Genomic DNA, 16,922 nt, shown 5'->3' on the forward strand with positions numbered 1-16,922 from the left:
AAGTACACATTGATGGCCTAAGACACAAAACGAGCTGTTTGTGTGAGAAAACGAACAGTATTTATATTGTTTTTACCTCTTGTAATCACAGCCACGTCCAAGTGGTGACCATAGACCTGCATTATAAGACTGGCAGACAAGAACGGTTTGACCTAAAAATATCATAATTGAAACTACTGCGGAAACAAAGACACCTACATCTTGGATGACCTTGAGGTAAGCTAAAACATACCAAAAATTTATTCAAAGTGAACTATCCCTTTAAAACAAACAAGATAAAAAATTTACACCACATCATCCATCTGTGGAAAAACCGCACTGCACATTGCTCTGTGACTTTGAAAGAGAAAAGCACAAAAGAAGTGCGTTTGCAAGTCAGGCACATCAATGTGAAACATTTCTGACATTGAGATGTCTCCTTTGGGATAAACATCCTGAAGAAGATACACACAACTCATTAAAAACAGCTCACAGGTGTCTTTCCAACATATCTACTTTGGATGTCATGCTTGTTATTTGTGGTAGACTCCACCTCAAATGACTCACAAACCTGAGTTTGAGTGAAAGCACGGCTTCCTAAATGGGTAGACACGGATTTTCACAGATGGCTCTTCGGAAGCAGCCAGCATTCGCACATTTCGTCCACTGAATGCTCATCTGCTTTAGGAAGAGCCTGAGATAGAGACAGTTAAAGGGATGGTTCACCCAATTTTTTTATTATTTCATTACTCACTCGCACTCATGTCGTTCCAAACCCGCAAGACTTTCGTTCATCATCAGAACATAAATTTAGATCATTTTGATTAAATCTGAGAGCTAGCTTTCCCTCCATTAACAGCCTGCGCAACTACCAGTGTAAACCAAAAAAAGTTCAACAAGAACCGAGGTAATGACAGAGTCCATTTTTGGGGTGAACTATCCCTTTAAATAATAAAGGTACTGTATAAGCCTAAATATAGAAGCTACAGCAAAAATACTGTAGCTGCAAGCAGAACGCTTCAGCAATTTAGGCAATATTAGCAAGACAATTATCTCAACATTTAATTCTAGGACATTTATAATACTTTTGACTGCCATATTAAAATCATAGAGCACCACAGCAACAAAACACTCTTCACCAAGAATATTATGCAGCCAGCACACTTAATTTGTAGATGTATTTGAGTTGAGAGCCCACTAAATGGCAATGCTTTGCAGTAATGTGGGTAAACAGACTTTAACATCTAGTGCAGACAGGCTCTGCCAATATTGGAAAGTGTACTGGATTTAGGCAGAAAGCAGAAAGAAAGTAGACAGACGCTAATGTGACTGTCTGCCAAGAATAAACGTATTAAATAAAAAAAAATTAAATTGAAAAAAAAAATAATTTAAAAAAATTCAATTTAAAAAATAAAATAAAAATTTAAAAAAAATAATAATAAATTTAATAAATATATGTATGTGTAAAATTATACAGCAAAAAATGATGATCAAGTGACATTAAAAAATAAATTAAAATAGAAAACATTAATTTTCAAAATTTAAATATTACCGTTTTTACTGTATTTTTGATCTTAGTGAGTATTAGTCATTTCAAAATCATTTTAAAATTCTTACTGACTCCAAATTTTTGAAAAGTAGTGCATTTATGCTCAATAAAAGAACTGAACCTACAATTAGCTGCACACACACACACACACACACACACACACACACACACACAAAATTGCAGTTCCATACATTTGCTTTATATAATCAAAGAATCTCTTTGTGGCCCAGACACTTGAGTTTTGCTTGCAGACGATTCTTTAAATGGTAGGCTAACTGATCTACCAGGAACCATTTGCCATCTAGAAAGTGCTAGAAGAACCTGTTAAAAGTGTACAACAGTAGGAGGAAAACACCTGGTTTATTTTTTCAACTCAAGCCTCACAGTTAAGGTTATTGAAAAGACAAACACTGAATATAAATATGCCCAAACCGTATTATACATCTATACAGCGTTTCTTAGAAATTGCTGAGTGAAATGTGAGTGAATTATGAGTGAAATCCTGAAAAAGCATTTCAAGCTGCTTTCCTTGACGTCATCAGGTATTAATTTGCCAAATGTAACTAGTATCATCATGCAATTTATATCCAAACCACGCTTTAATATCACAATCAAAAATTAGGTTTAATGACTTCAAAGCAGGAATTAATTTAAAATATGAATCTTTTTACCACTTCTTTCTGACTTACCTCCAGCAAAACACTCCACAAACATGGAAAGATGTTGCACTGAACTTCATGATCTCATGCCACTAAACTTCTGAAAGCAATTTATTACATCTCATTCTCTAACACCACATGACCCACTTTCCTCGGTAAACACACGCAGAGAATAATACACAGGGGAATGAGCTACTTTCATATAATAATTTTGATTACTTCAAGGCCAGGCAGCTCTGTAATTGGTCCCATCTCTCTTCCGCCCTTCGGGGGTTTGACTGCAGTTAACAAAACCGTGTAAAAACCGCCTTGACAATTCTCCAAAATCAACCGGGAAGTGATAACATTGATGTTTTTAAAAGTGAAACATTTACAAAAATAAAGCAGTCTTATTAACTATGTCAAGGAGTGAGTGTGGGGTCTTGGATAGGTTGGGGGGTGTTTGAGTTTCTTATTTTATTAACTTTCACAAATCCTTATCTCTTTGGCACCCTTTAGCGTCAATATGAGACGCAGATATATATGGGCCAGAAGGCGCCTCCTAGTGGTCTAACCCTAACCCTACCCCAGACCTAAACCTACCCATAACCAAAGCGTGTTATATTGACGCTAAAGCATGCCATGTGCATCAGATTTAGACACAATGTCAAAAGCGTCACTATATGACGTCCTAGAATGAGAATGGTTGTTAACAAGAGGCCACATGGGACTAAAGAGGCTGTCGAGGAGATTCAACGTCATCACAGTGAACAGGTATTTTCAGTCCACTTTTACAGCCTCTTTATGCTTATAATTGTGCTCTTCTAAATTATTCTAATTCAAATGTTCTGGGAAAGAGTTGAGCTTAGTGACGTCGACGTTGAATTCGTGGGACCATGGTGTAGTTTATAGCCTACCTTTACACTGTAAAAAATATTGATGGTTTAACTTAAAAAAGTAAGTAACCTGGTTGCCTTAAAATTTTAAGTTGATTGAACTGGAAAAAAGTGAGTTAATACAATGAAGGAGATTAATTTAACCATCAGAAACTCAAAATTACATGTTATCTGAACTAAATAAATTATTTAAGTTGATTTGACAAAAGGAAAAAATGTTATGATTACTACACTGTAAAAAAAAAATATTGTTGGTTTAACTTAAAAAAGTAAGTAACCTGGTTGCCTTAAAATTTTAAGTTGATTGAACTGGAAAATTGAGTTAATACAATGAAGTAGATTAATTTAACCACCAAAAACTCTAAATAATAAGTTATCTGTTCTAAATAAATTATTATAAAGTTGATTTGACAAAAGAAAATATGTTGTGATAACAAATCTTGAAAATATGTTTTACAGTGCATAGCTTTTATTTTTGGCGACTGTATTTAAGGCTTCAAAATTCATGAAAGTTGTGTTGATATGTGATAAATATCTTGATGGACAAAACATGCAAGTATCATAGAGTTTTGCTGATCACAGAGCTTCTTTTTAGCATTAATCCAAAAGCCTATGGGAAAATCCCACTCTCGAAGGAACCAGCATGATGTGACCTAATACCTCCACTAGTCCATTATTTGAAGGGACAACCAAACTGGACGTTATTGAGTGCACTCATTCTATCGCCGCAATAACAAGTGTATCCGATGTACACTCAAACGGCTGTCTCAATTCGCTCATTCACTTTCAGTCACTCCTTTCAGTGAACTGTAGGCCTATTAGTGGACAGGAGTGTATTATAGGGAAATAGTGATTAAGAGTTTAGGAGGCGATTTCAGATTCAACTCTTATTTACAGCAGAGCACATAAGTGAGGTGCTTCTCGAGTTAAAGGCTACTGTTATTTCAGACTGATCTCATGAAATTGCGTGTGTATGACACGCCAATTCATGTTTTTATTTTTGGCGTGCTATCAACACGCATAATCGTGTTTATGAACACCGTTGACTTAATGTTATTACTGTATATATAAATATATGAGCTATATATATGAGCACTGGGGTTTATATCATTTATTAGTCTTCCCCTACCATCCTATGGAAAAAAATATCACTTTCCAGATGTAGATCTACATTTTGCTTCGTTTCGCTTGTGACTGAAGTATTTCTTTAATAGTGTGTGACAGTTATGAAAATGTATCAATAACAGTTAATGATCCATTGCTAAATTATGGCTCATCATAGACTAGCTAGCTAACCATAAAGCTAGCTAATGCCACTATCATCAGCCTGTTCTGTTGTGACAATAAAAGAAACAAGTTTCTTTTTAAAATGCATTATAATATTATTTTAGTTCATAAAACTCATAAATAACTACATACAACTAATGTTAGGGAAATCTGTTGTTGTGCGTTTCTGAAATAATAATAAAAAAATATATATATCGGCCGATATATCGGATCGGCCTTCAAAATCCTTTATCGGTCGGGCTCTAACGTGTAGCCTTTATAAAAAATACAAATTAAAAATATAAGAACGTAATAGTTACTCCAAACCACAAAAAGAAATCCAGAGAAAACGGACTTTGTGCAACAAATGCCTTAAATTCTGAACCCGGAACATTCCTTTTAAGTAAATACCTAGCTTAATTCCGTTTATTTCCACACAATCACACATGCATGCTGAGTTGCAAAAAGTGGCAGGCGGAGAGGTGTGTGAGAGCTGATAGAGATGAATGGATGTTATAATGGCTGCTGGCATGACCACTGCACACTTGGGAAAGACAAGCTGCGCCACACACACGTAGCCTACACTCACACACAACATAAAATACCACTACTACAGAGGAGTGTATGAATCTATTTGAGATTTGCCTGCATTCACGCACCGGATTGTTTGTCCTCTTGCTTTCAGTTCACCACCACAATCAGCAACCATTCACACAGTTTGATTGTTTTCAGAGATACACAGCCACAAGAGAAACAGTGCGCCCTACAGGGCTTCGAAAGTACTGCATGCCTGTTTCTATCTATCTGTCCAGTCTACCCTTTGGCTTAGAGGTCCAGCAGGCATTATAGATCACCCTTCTGCACACTATCACACAGAATGGAGGTCACATTCATCATATGAGACCCAGAATGACCCTGAGCGCAGGATTTCTGTTCTGGGATTAATCAGCTGTCCTATTGTTCACCAAAGAGGTTTCTGCACATTCCATTGTTTGCTGTCTACAGATGAGGACGCTCAGCCAGTGAAAAAAAAAAAAAAAGGAAGCTCTATGATGCACGGCCAATGACCCCATCCGTTCCCATTTTTCACTCGCTCGGAATTTTACAGAGCCAAGAAGTGAAGGATAGACGTACACAGGGGGGAGTCCATGCAAATACTGCCACAGTGACATGGAGAGTGTTACTGTTTTCCTGCAGTGCTGATAACAACAGTTTTCGCCAGAGAGAGATTAATAAATCTGCCGGAAAGCAAAGGAACGCCGCAATGCGAGTTAGATGATTGGGACGAGACTCGGGTTTAGCAGGTGTGCGGCGTTCGCGATAAGGCTTTCCATCTAAATCCGACAGTCCACTACAGGGTCAGCACAGAGTTTGGAGATGAGTTTAGGTCTGTGGATGGGTGCATTTAGTTCAGCGAATCAGGATTTTTTTTTTGGGAGGAAATCAATCGGAGATGAGACAAACAGACTCACAATGAACAGAACAGAAAAAAATGGATTTGTGGGATATTGAACCCTGGAGAGATAAAGGTTTGGCCAGAATTGAGGCCTCCTGAACTGAGAGTCTGAAGCAAAGCCAGGACAAAATTCATTTTGCTGCAGCTGTTAATCACTTATTATTTCTGGATCTAGCTTTGATTTTTATACAGTATAACCATGATTAAAGTTGCTGAACAACTAAATTTTAATGTTTAATTTTTGAAAACAATGGGCGTTGTCATGCAGTTGCTAAGTTGTTCTTAGCTGCTAATGGTCGGGGTCAAAAGAGTATAAAGTCTCTATATATGATGTTTTAATCAGTAGCAAGTAGCACTAATTAGCACTGAACTAAGATGCAGATGAATACCTGCATGTCTCTGCTGCTGCCAGGACACTACTCAAGTCCATGTCAGTTTGCTTGAGTTGCTTGAGTCACATGGGTGAAAAATAAACGTTAAATATCTCACAAATCATCCACAATCTAAAAACTATTACAGTCATTGACACAGACTTTCCCTGTCTTTTATCATTCAATATTTTCTTTGTACACTATACCGTTATAAAACTTGGAGTCCGAAGGTTTTTATTTGAGAAGAATTTCTTTAAGAAATTAATATTTTTATTCAGCAAGGACACTTTGAGGAGCAAATCAGCATATTATAATGATTTCTCAAGGATCACATGACACTGAAGACTGGAGTAATGATGCTGAAAATCCAGCTTTGCATCCCAAAAACTTATTTCACAATATTTCACAAATAAAAAAATAGAAAAATCTTATCAACACTAAACTTTTAAATGGGAATGTACATATTTATTAAAATGCTCAAAGCCAATCTTTATAAGAATCAAATCATGGTATTATAAATTAATTTCTTATAACACACTCTGTGCTAAATAATAGCACTAAAAGTGCATGGTTCATTGGCTTGTAATCATAGGGGAACCACTTTAAGTGCTATCTTTGTCATATGGTGCTCTGTAGAACCATAAGAGGTGCCATAGAGCACGTTAACCGCCCCAGAGAACCACTGAAGAACCGGTGGTGCTATATAGCACCATGACCCCCGCAAAGAACCTCTGAAGAACCTTTTTTTTTAAAAGTGTATATAGAAATCATATCACGCAAGAAACACTTTTACCTGCATGTTGCACAAGTATCCCCAGATGGAATCTTGTTTTTCACATTGATTTGAGGGATAAAGTCTGTGGAATAGATTTAAAAAGGGTCAAATGAGATTACTACAATCTTATTTGTATCATGAAAGCATGATCAAATGATGAATCAAATCAAATAAACACACAATGTTCTGTTTAAAAAGTAAAACAAACCAGAGGCAGATCATACTATTTCATATCCTGCACTGATCTCAGTTTTCATCAATAGCAAAGTTGTGCATCTGTACGTGCTTTGGAAAGAAATGCCATGGGAAGAAAACTGCAGGCGGCTGTATAGATTTTATATAACTTTCAGCTGATATTAATGCAATATCCATATCTGTCTGAGTTAGTGGGGGTCTCAGAACAATCCTGTGCTATTATAATTCATCCAATAAATATATATATTTTTTTTTTTAAATCACAGCTTGCATGTTTTTAAAAGTGCCACAACTAACGTGTTCCCCGGTGATATCACTGCATTATTTTGATGCATGGTTTTGTGAAACACACTGTAGACCAAACTTTGAATGAAAGGAACTGTGTCCTTGCTCTATCAGGGAGAACGAGACAAGTCCTATCTGTCCTTGTGTAGAAGAAAGCGAGCAGGGAACAAGAGATAGCAGCAGGTGGGAATGGAGAGCAGGAATATTTAAAGAATGAGGGATCAGGCCAGAACAGCAGGAAAGCCTCTGGCGATATGCTATTCCTGAGTTATGGGAGCCACTTTATTGATCATCAAGGGAAAGATGCCGACTTGCCAGGGTATCAGCACTCACGTCCGTTTCCTTTGGTCTGAAACGCAGCACCACGCAGAGCACTGCTCATTTTTTTCTTGAGTGATAGGCCAGCTGTCTATAGTCCCTGCTATACCAGCTTATATTCAATCATCTAATTCCTTCATTCACTCATTATTTAGTGTTTAATTGTATGTAACAAAATCAAAATCTAACAAAAATCTTAAAAAGTCTGTCGATATTTAGTTTTTTGCGCAGCAGCTGGTGTAGCCAGTTCAAATTAAAATTGTGTTCAACTTTGTGTTTTAAAAAGACAACAACCATTAATTTTTTTCGTTTTTCAGTTACGAGTTAAAAAAAGCAAGATAATAATACCGTATGCAAATCTGCAATAATGGAAACGCGACTGACAAGGAATGATGATGATGACTTGTTTGGTAAGCTTCTTTTTTAAAAGTTTCCAGATGTAGCTCCAGTTTTGAATTAAAATGTGTTTATTGCAACTAATGTAAAATGTAGAGATGCAACTTGGTCATTAAAATTATTTCAAATGGGATTTTCTTTTTTTTTTCTTTTTTTTTCTTTTTTTATCCTGCTCCTTTGGCCCTCATTTCAATGTTGGGTTCCTAAATTGGCCCACACCTATCAAAACTTTGAGAACCCCTGCTGTACATAATAGTTCTGAAATTTATTAAAACTTACTTAATTGTTGAATTTATTGTAGCTAACATTTTAAGAATACTTTAATGAGTAAATCAGAAACATACACTCTAAAAAATGCTGGGTTGTTTTAACTCAATTTTGGGTCAAATATGGACAAACCCAAACGTTGGATTAAAAATGCAATTTAAAAAGGTAACCCAATGGCTGGGTTTGTCAATATTTGACCCAAAATTGGGTAAAACCAACCCAGCATTTCCAACCCAGCGAGTGTAACAATGCACAAAAGTTCCACATATAAATATGAATAGTTATTTTTCATATTATGTTTAACAAAAACAAAAAGTATTAATCAAGATATTATACCCCATGTCTTCTAACTCCGTTCTTAGCTTTTTGTTTTCTCTCTTTATGATCTTTGGCTACATAATATTAGAGGCTTTTATCTTACTTAACTTAAATACCAGCAGTCATGTGCGCATTGGGATTCCATCAGCGCCTTTCTCATCACATTTCATAGCTTTAGGCTAATAGTTTTTGGATGCAGATAGCTGATAAATATTTTAATGGTCTATATAAATGCTTTAAAAACATATAAATTACTAAAGCACGCCATCAGCACCTTTATCATCACAATTGTCTTGACAAAGTTGACATCTTCCTGTGATTAATGAAATGAGTTATTTGCAGCATGCTAAATAAGAGCTGGTCAATTGCAAGCTGTAAACTGACTTCCTGTATGAATTTGACCCAAGAGACAGTGAAAAGACGGAAAAAGCGTTTCGATCAGCAGCATGGCGGATGGATGCATTTTTTTTTTTTTTTTTTTTTTTTTGCAAATTACACACCTACATTTGTATGGCCGTGAATGGAAAAAAAATTGCCACTCTAATGGAACATTATCCATACAGTCACATTCATTATGATTTGCAATCATCTTGTGATGGTAATTTAATGGTGGATCAAATATGCCTAAAGCAACCCTGTGCACACACACATTTGATCTTTCCTTTTCTCATTTACACAAAAATGACATACTGTTGACATACTATACTGTTAAATGTTATATAAATAAGAAAAGAAACTTCAAAAGAGTAAGACATTTTCTTCAAGATGACAAAACTGAACAGGGCAAGTAAGGAAAGAATAAGACTTGAAGTCAAAATAATCTGCATGACTCAGAGGCTAAACCTGGAGGTGGTGAGAGAGGAATAGATCTAATATGTGTTTGATATACCTGAGGCGATGTATAAACCTCAGGGTTTGCGGTGTGAAGTGGAGGATGCATCAGCGCAAATAATAACTCTTCAAATCTAAGCTGTGGTCCATGGCCTCGCTCTCCCGGGCCCAAGACTGTCTGTTACAGTTAATGCAAACAGTCGGTTAAATATTCCTGTTCAGCCCTGGCATCACAACACATCTCAAAATATAGACACAACATCGCTCAGCATGCCCTCATCATTGGGGTATACAGACATACCCACACAAACACATTAAATATTAATGCCCATATTGGAAGGGGACAAACACACTTAATGGACAATACAGGGCACTTTGAATTATTCAAAAAGTATGTTCTTGCACACAGGAACACATGCAGACAAACGATTTTTCTTCCTCTTTGTCTCTGGTTTTGTAAGTGGACTTGTTACATGGAAAGGCAAGCACACCCTTGGGCTCGTATAAGAAAGTTTGGTGGTGCACTTAGAAAGGTTTATCACAAAAAAGATCCGTTTCAATATGCAATATGAATGAAATTCAACATGAGTTTGAGAGTCAGAACACATGAAAGTGCTGCCAACAAGCAGCACCTCACTTTGGGAGCGTTATTCTGAGGTCTGTATCGAAGGGACCCTGAGAAGACCTCCAGAAAAACAGAAGGAGAAGAAAAAGTGAGGTTCTTTAGTATTCTCTTCATGTCCACGGACCAAACCCTAGGGGAGCTGTGCAATCCCGTTGTCTAATGTAGCACATCAAATTCAAGCCATTACTGCAAGCTAAGCAGAAAGCACTGATCCCACAAGTCTGTTCGTTTCCTTTTCAATGTCAATGAGGTAGATTTAAAAATGCATGGGGAAAATGACAAAAAATGGTTTTCAAAAGCAAATGTAATGAATTTATTGAGGCTTTAACTGGTCAACATGTAAATCGCGGATTCAAAACAACAAATAAAGAGTCAAGTTCAGGCACTTACACTTTATGAATTCGAAATTGACTTTTCCGAGATATAACTAGACTAACAGGAATGGTTCTCCCAAAAATGAAAATGTTGTCATCAATGTTGGTAATCAAACACTTGATGCCATTAACTTCCATAGATAGCAGGGGGAAAAAATCAACGGCTCGTCAACTGTTTGATTATCGACATTTCTTAAAAATATTTTCTCTTTTGTTCAACAAAAGAAAGAAACTCATTGAGGTTTGGAACAACTTTAGGGGAAGTAAGTGAAGACAACACTTTCATTTTGGGTGAACTATCTCTTTAAGCTTACTTCCACGCTATATAGTGAGTGAAAAACAGTATGTGAACTACACTCTCAGAAAAAAAGCTGTCACTGGGGCTGTACCTTTTCAAAAGGTACACTTTTGTCCATTTTAGGTGCTAATTTGTACGTTTTATGTGCTAATATATACATTTTATGTGCTAATATGTACATTTCAGGTACTAATATGTACATTTTAAGTGCTAATATGTACATTTCAGGTACGAATATACATTAAGTGTTGATATGTACATTTTAGGTGCTAATAGGTGCTAATATGTACATTTCAGGTACTAATATGTACAGTTTAAGTGTTGATATATGTTAATTTTAGGTGCTAATATGCACCAATATGCAATATGCACCCTTAAGGTACAAAAGTGTACCTTTTGAAAAGGTACAACCCCAGTGACAGCTTTTGTACCTTTTTTTCTGAGAGTGTAAGTCATAAAATGTATAGTCCACCCTGGGACATGGCAAATAATTTCAAATTTCACTAGTCTGAATTTCACTAAACTAATCTGATTTCTATGCTTCAAAATTGTTAGTTCAATATTTAAGGCAACATAACAAGATGAAAAAATATATTTGATGAAAATAAAATACTATAGGAATACAGCATCTAATCTATCATGTTTTCTGTCAAACCTTGTGTGTTGGACAGATACATCACTGTACATTACCACTGAATGTTGCTGTCAGCCTGTCACAGCAGCCTGTAGGCCCCAAAGTCCAACATTATAAACTATAAATAGTTTTGAGCTTTCCATGATTCTTTCTATCCATTTCACAGCACAGGCCTCACATAAATCCCTTTCCTTTGATTCTCTCACAGGCAAATAGACAAAGTGATTCATTCAAAAGACTGTTCAATAACGGTTTTGCCTTAAATGAAGCACTGTTCGGTCTATAGATGAGATTCCAGACACATCGCTTTGACTTATTTGCCAGTATCGACTGTGGTATTTTCCCACGCAGGCCAGAGACACAGATCACAGGTCAACTTTGATGCAGAAAATATTTCAGGGACTTTGCACAGCAGGAAATCTTACCAGAATCCAAACCAGTTCGAATGTCATCTGTGTGTTTAGACTGTGGTTCTCAACTGGAGAATAAGCTCAAAATGGGCACCTTTTTCTTTTGCTATTGCATGCTTGACACTTAAAGGAGAACTCCGGTGCAAAATGAACCTTTGGTCTAATAAAACATCGGTACCTAGTCGACCGTTCTCTGAGATTTGTTTTCATGATAATCCAATGTAAAGAGTTTTATCTCTAAAAACTGTTTAGCGTATAATGCTAGTACTGGGGCCATTAACTAAGTAAAAAGAAATAGCTAGTTTATACCACTAACAAGGCTCAAAATAGCCCCACACTAACACACAGTAACATAATAAGGGTCCATACAAGCAAAACGAAGCATTGAGAACTTTGTACAGATTGTTTAATAAGCAGATACTTAATAAAGACAGTTAACTTCGTGTATACAGGCGCCATCTTTGGAAAACAGTCACGACAAGTCAAACCACGACATCTGAACTGTATGAAGTTCAGCGAACTTCTGAACTGTATGAACAACGTTCGGGGATCGACTTATTAAGACTATTTTCTAAGATGGCTCCTGTCTGTATGAAAGTGAACTCAACTAGAAATCAACTAGTCACGACTGTTTCCCGAAACCCATTGTCGCAAAGTATCGTTCAACCACGTTGGTGGTGGAGTAATAACTACTTTTAATTAAACTGTTTGAGATCCAATTAATGCTAGATTTTTTATATATAAATTACAGACATGTCATCTGAGGACTTTTCAGATGTGTACACTATCTATTCAGATACTTTCAATGTGACATGTATTACCTGCAAAATATTATAAGAGAGGCACTGGCGTCCGATCAACGTTCCCAGTGAACAGGGCTTTACAATCAATCCTTTTCCTGGAGGTTTAAGGTCATTGCACTAGCTAACCCATATCGGACAAAATCAAGTGACAGCGAGCGATAGCTGCTATATGGTTTATAATTGTGAATGCTAATTTATAAACTTCTCTTTCCAACCCCAATCGAGAGGATATTCAGGTCTGTGGCATACTAGAAAGACAGGGCTGGCACCGTAATTCCCCCCATACCCCATCTCTTCATTTAGAGCAGTCACATTAAATTTTCGTCCTACTGATCTGCAGACACAATGGGGTCCCTATTAACATGCCACAGCTGGATACCTGGGTGTTCACATGATTGAGCGCTCTTTGAAAAGAGAAAACATTTTACAATTCCAAGACCACCACTGAGAGCCACCGAGCTTTAGTTTCATTAGTTTCTCAGAAAAGCTGACAGATAACCCTGAAAATGTCATAACTGATTTAATTGGTTGTAGAGTGTTGGTGTATTTGTGTCTGATTCTTTTCGTAACCCAAGTTCATTTTGATGAAAAACATTTATTAAGCTCCATCCACACACAGAATAGTCATATTCTGTTCCCCTCCATGTTTCTCGCGCAATGAGGTTCTAATATTTACAAAACTAAAGCTTGAGAGTTGGTGCCAATAGCCTCGTGAGCAGTGTGCAGACAAATAGTCCTGTTGTGCTTTGGGTGGCCTGAGCTCAAATCCCAGCTCATGGACGTCACCTTGTCCTGTCTTTACCCTCTCTCTCTCTTAGCTTCCTATCATAATAAAAGGAAAGCAACACACCAAAACATATTTAAACTGATGCTGGTTAAGCTCCATCCACACACAGAATAGAATCAGCCTTTTAAAGCCATTACATCACCATCTCTCATCATGGGGACGGATTTCAAAAGCTAGATTGTTTGTTGTCAGATTCTGTTCCCCCCTTGTTTCTTGCACAATGAGGTTCTAATTTTTATTAAAGGGGTGGTTGATTGCGATTTCCCTTTTTTCATTTTAAATAGTGTGTAATGTTGCTGTTGGTGCATTAACAGTATCTGCAAAGTTGCAGCGCTGAAAGTTTAATGTAAGCAGAGATATCGTCTTTTAAAAAACAGAAGGTTTAATGCCTACAAAAACGACTCGAATGGGACTACAACGGGTTTTAGACGTCACTAACCCATACATTTGCATCAACCCTCCCTCCGGAAAATACAAAAAAGGGCATGGCCATATTTCTGCGACTTATCGAAAGTGTGTTATCGTCATCCAGCTGTCAGGTCTTCTGTGTTTGAGCTTCCCACGGACGCTGTAGTTCGTCAACAATGGGTACAATTTATGTTTGATTATGTTCCTGAAAATGACATAGCTCTCTGTGCTGCGCATTTTAAGAAAGACAGCTTCCAGAATCTCCACGAATTCAATGCCGGATTCAACAAGAAACTGTTACTAAAACATGAAGCAGTTCCAAATTTAAAAACCAGAGGCAGCAGTTGTTGGGCCACAACCTGTAAGTAAGATTTAACCGTTTTAAATGTATTTGCATGTATAATTTCAGACGTAATGTTTTAGTTTTATCAAATGCCAGCGCTGGCTTTATAGCCACTTATTTATGCTATTTCGTCTCTACGACAAACGCGTACAAACATTTTGGACCTGAATTTTGTATATGTACTAATGTTGTAAATGTATTTTTCATGTATATGGTGTTATTTTTCGATTTGATCAAGAACGTAAACCAGTGCCAAAGCTGTTTGTGTTTAGTAGCCAGTTAGTTCGATGCTATTTTGTGTAAGACAAACGTGTATAAAGTTAAAAAAATATATATAGGCAAATTACCATTCAGAAATGTTTTGTAAGAGCCATGTGTGTTGAGGTTCTGCTTAACTTTCTTCATCGCCGCTTTCTGGGTCTGATTCTGGCTCATACTGATACTGCAGTATCGACACCATTATTTACATTTGACATGAACAACACATGCAACTTCGCCGTAAGGGTAATTGGCGTGAATTTTCCGCACAACGTGCACTACAGTTTAGCCAATCACAACGCACCAGCCCAAACTAACCAATCTGAGCCCACTGCCTGTTTCTGAGGGAGTAGTTTCATAGACTCAGGAAGTCAACCAGTCGTTCAAATAACAGAGGAGAAAGCGGCTTACAATAAAGGTGAAATTTATGAAAAATTAAAAAATAAAACCCACAAATATTGCACCTCATAAACACAATCATGCAAAGAAAAAAAGCAGTAAACCACCCTTTTAAACTAATCTTTCTCAGCTGCCAGTGATAGCCTCATGGTCAGCACACTGACATTTAGTGCATTTGGGCTTTGGGGGTACCCAAGAAAAGTCCAGGCTTGTGAACTTTACTTGATCCCAGACCCAGAGTGTCCTATCAAGCAAAGTAGCCAAAACATATTTTTAAAACTGATGCTGGTTAAGCTCAATCCACACACAAGTTTGAATCAGCAGTTTAAAGCCCCTACATCAACATCTCTCATCATGGGGGTATGGGAAAGGATTTCGACAGCTGGATTGTTTCCCATCAGATTCTGTTCCCTCCATGTTTCTTACAGAATGAGGTTCCAATATTTATCAAACTAATGCTATGCACCTGTCTGCAGTGGTCAGTGGTCAGCACTGACATTTAATGCTTTTTGGCGACCCGAGTTCAAGTTCAAACCCGTGGACTTTTCATGATCCCATACTATCCTATCATATTAAAAAGCATAGATGGCAAAAAAATATATATTCTTTAAACTGATGCTGGTTAAGCTTCATCCACATAAGAATAAGAATATAAATCAACATCTCTCCTAATTGGAGTGAGGGAACGGATTTCAGCTGGATCGTTTCTGTCCCATGGTTCTTACAAAATGAGGTTCTAATATTTATCAAACCACTTTTAAAAAAAACTTTTGCTGATAATTTACTCACCCCCATGTCATCCAAGATGTCCATGTCTTTCTTTCTTAAGTCGAAAAGTAATTAAGGTTTTAGATGAAAACATTCCAGGATTTTCTCCACTTCCCCAAAGAACCTTTCAAGTTACTATGAATGGAAAGGTTAAGTGGTTTAAAGATTCTTCATGGTACCATAAAAGCAAAAAGACACTTTATTTTTTTAAGAGTACATGGTGTAAAAGTAGTGTTTATTGTTACTCCATGATAGTCAATACATTGGAATCTATTTTGCAGTTTCTCTCAGCATTAACTGTCTGATTAGATTTATGAACCAGAAGAGATACAACAGTGTCATCTACTGACCAAACATTGCAATTACACTTGACGGCGTTCCTTCCTGAACTTAAAGGAGGAGTTCGCTTTTGAAAAAACTTTTGCTGATAATTTACTCACCCCCATGTCATCCAAGATGTCCATGTCATTCTTTCTTCAGTCGAAAAGAAATTAAGGTTTTTGATGAAAACATTCCAGCATTTTTCTCCATATAACTTAAATCACTTCAGAGGGAATCAAACGGTTCAAGGTCCAAAAAACAGTTTCAGTGCAAACTGCAAACTGTTCAAAGAGCTTTACGATTCCAAACGATAAATAAGGGTCTTATCAAGCGAAACGATGGCTCATTTTAAAAAACAACAACAAAGTTTAAGTTTTATAAGCTCAAATGGTCACCTGGCTCTACTTTGATGCACGTTCGTGACTCTCCTGTTTGAACTCGTTCATCAAAATGAACAAATCTTTTTCCGAGTCAATTCGTTCGTAATGAACCAAATGACTCGGAAAAAGATTCGACAAAGTTGCGTTGCTGAGATAGATTTTTAAGAAAATGGGATCAAAAGTTGGCCGCTTAATAAAATACTTGAAATCAGTGTGAAATGTGTGAATCTGCTAAGCTTCTACGATAAGTAAAAGCCTATAATTTTCGACTTCACTAAGTGTTATTATTTTCTACCAAATTTAATATGAATTTATTTCCTTAATATATATATATATATATATATATATATATATATATAATAAACATAGGCTACAACAAGTTTAAAAAAATGTAAAGTAATTAGATTCAGATTCAGATGTAATTCTATAAGCATGAGAATACCATAACATTATTATATTGATAGGAAAACAATACAGAAAATAACAGACATTTTTTCCCCCAGCTCAACAGAGCCAGAGCAGAGAGAGGGAGAGAAAGACCAGCGTCCCATCTCGCGTCTGAATAGAAAGATGA

The 16,922-nt window shown here is 36.7% G+C and overlaps 1 long non-coding RNA gene across 1 annotated transcript in view; it reads right to left on the reverse strand.

Annotated features, from left to right (window-relative positions):
* Positions 1 to 16,428, reverse strand: part of LOC120487992 (uncharacterized) — a 77,248-nt gene extending 60,820 nt beyond the window's left edge. Inside the window, exons 1-2 of the long non-coding RNA XR_016149234.1 lie at positions 16,088 to 16,428; positions 15,669 to 15,782 (exon numbers count right to left, since the gene is read on the reverse strand). This is a non-coding gene — a long non-coding RNA (uncharacterized LOC120487992). The remainder of the gene's footprint in view (positions 1 to 15,668; positions 15,783 to 16,087) is intronic.
* Positions 16,429 to 16,922: the final 494 nt, after the last annotated feature.

The sequence above is a fragment of the Pimephales promelas genome, chromosome 22 (assembly GCF_988280905.1).
Source record: "Pimephales promelas chromosome 22, fPimPro1.hap1.1, whole genome shotgun sequence".
Lineage (NCBI taxonomy): Eukaryota > Metazoa > Chordata > Actinopteri > Cypriniformes > Leuciscidae > Pimephales > Pimephales promelas.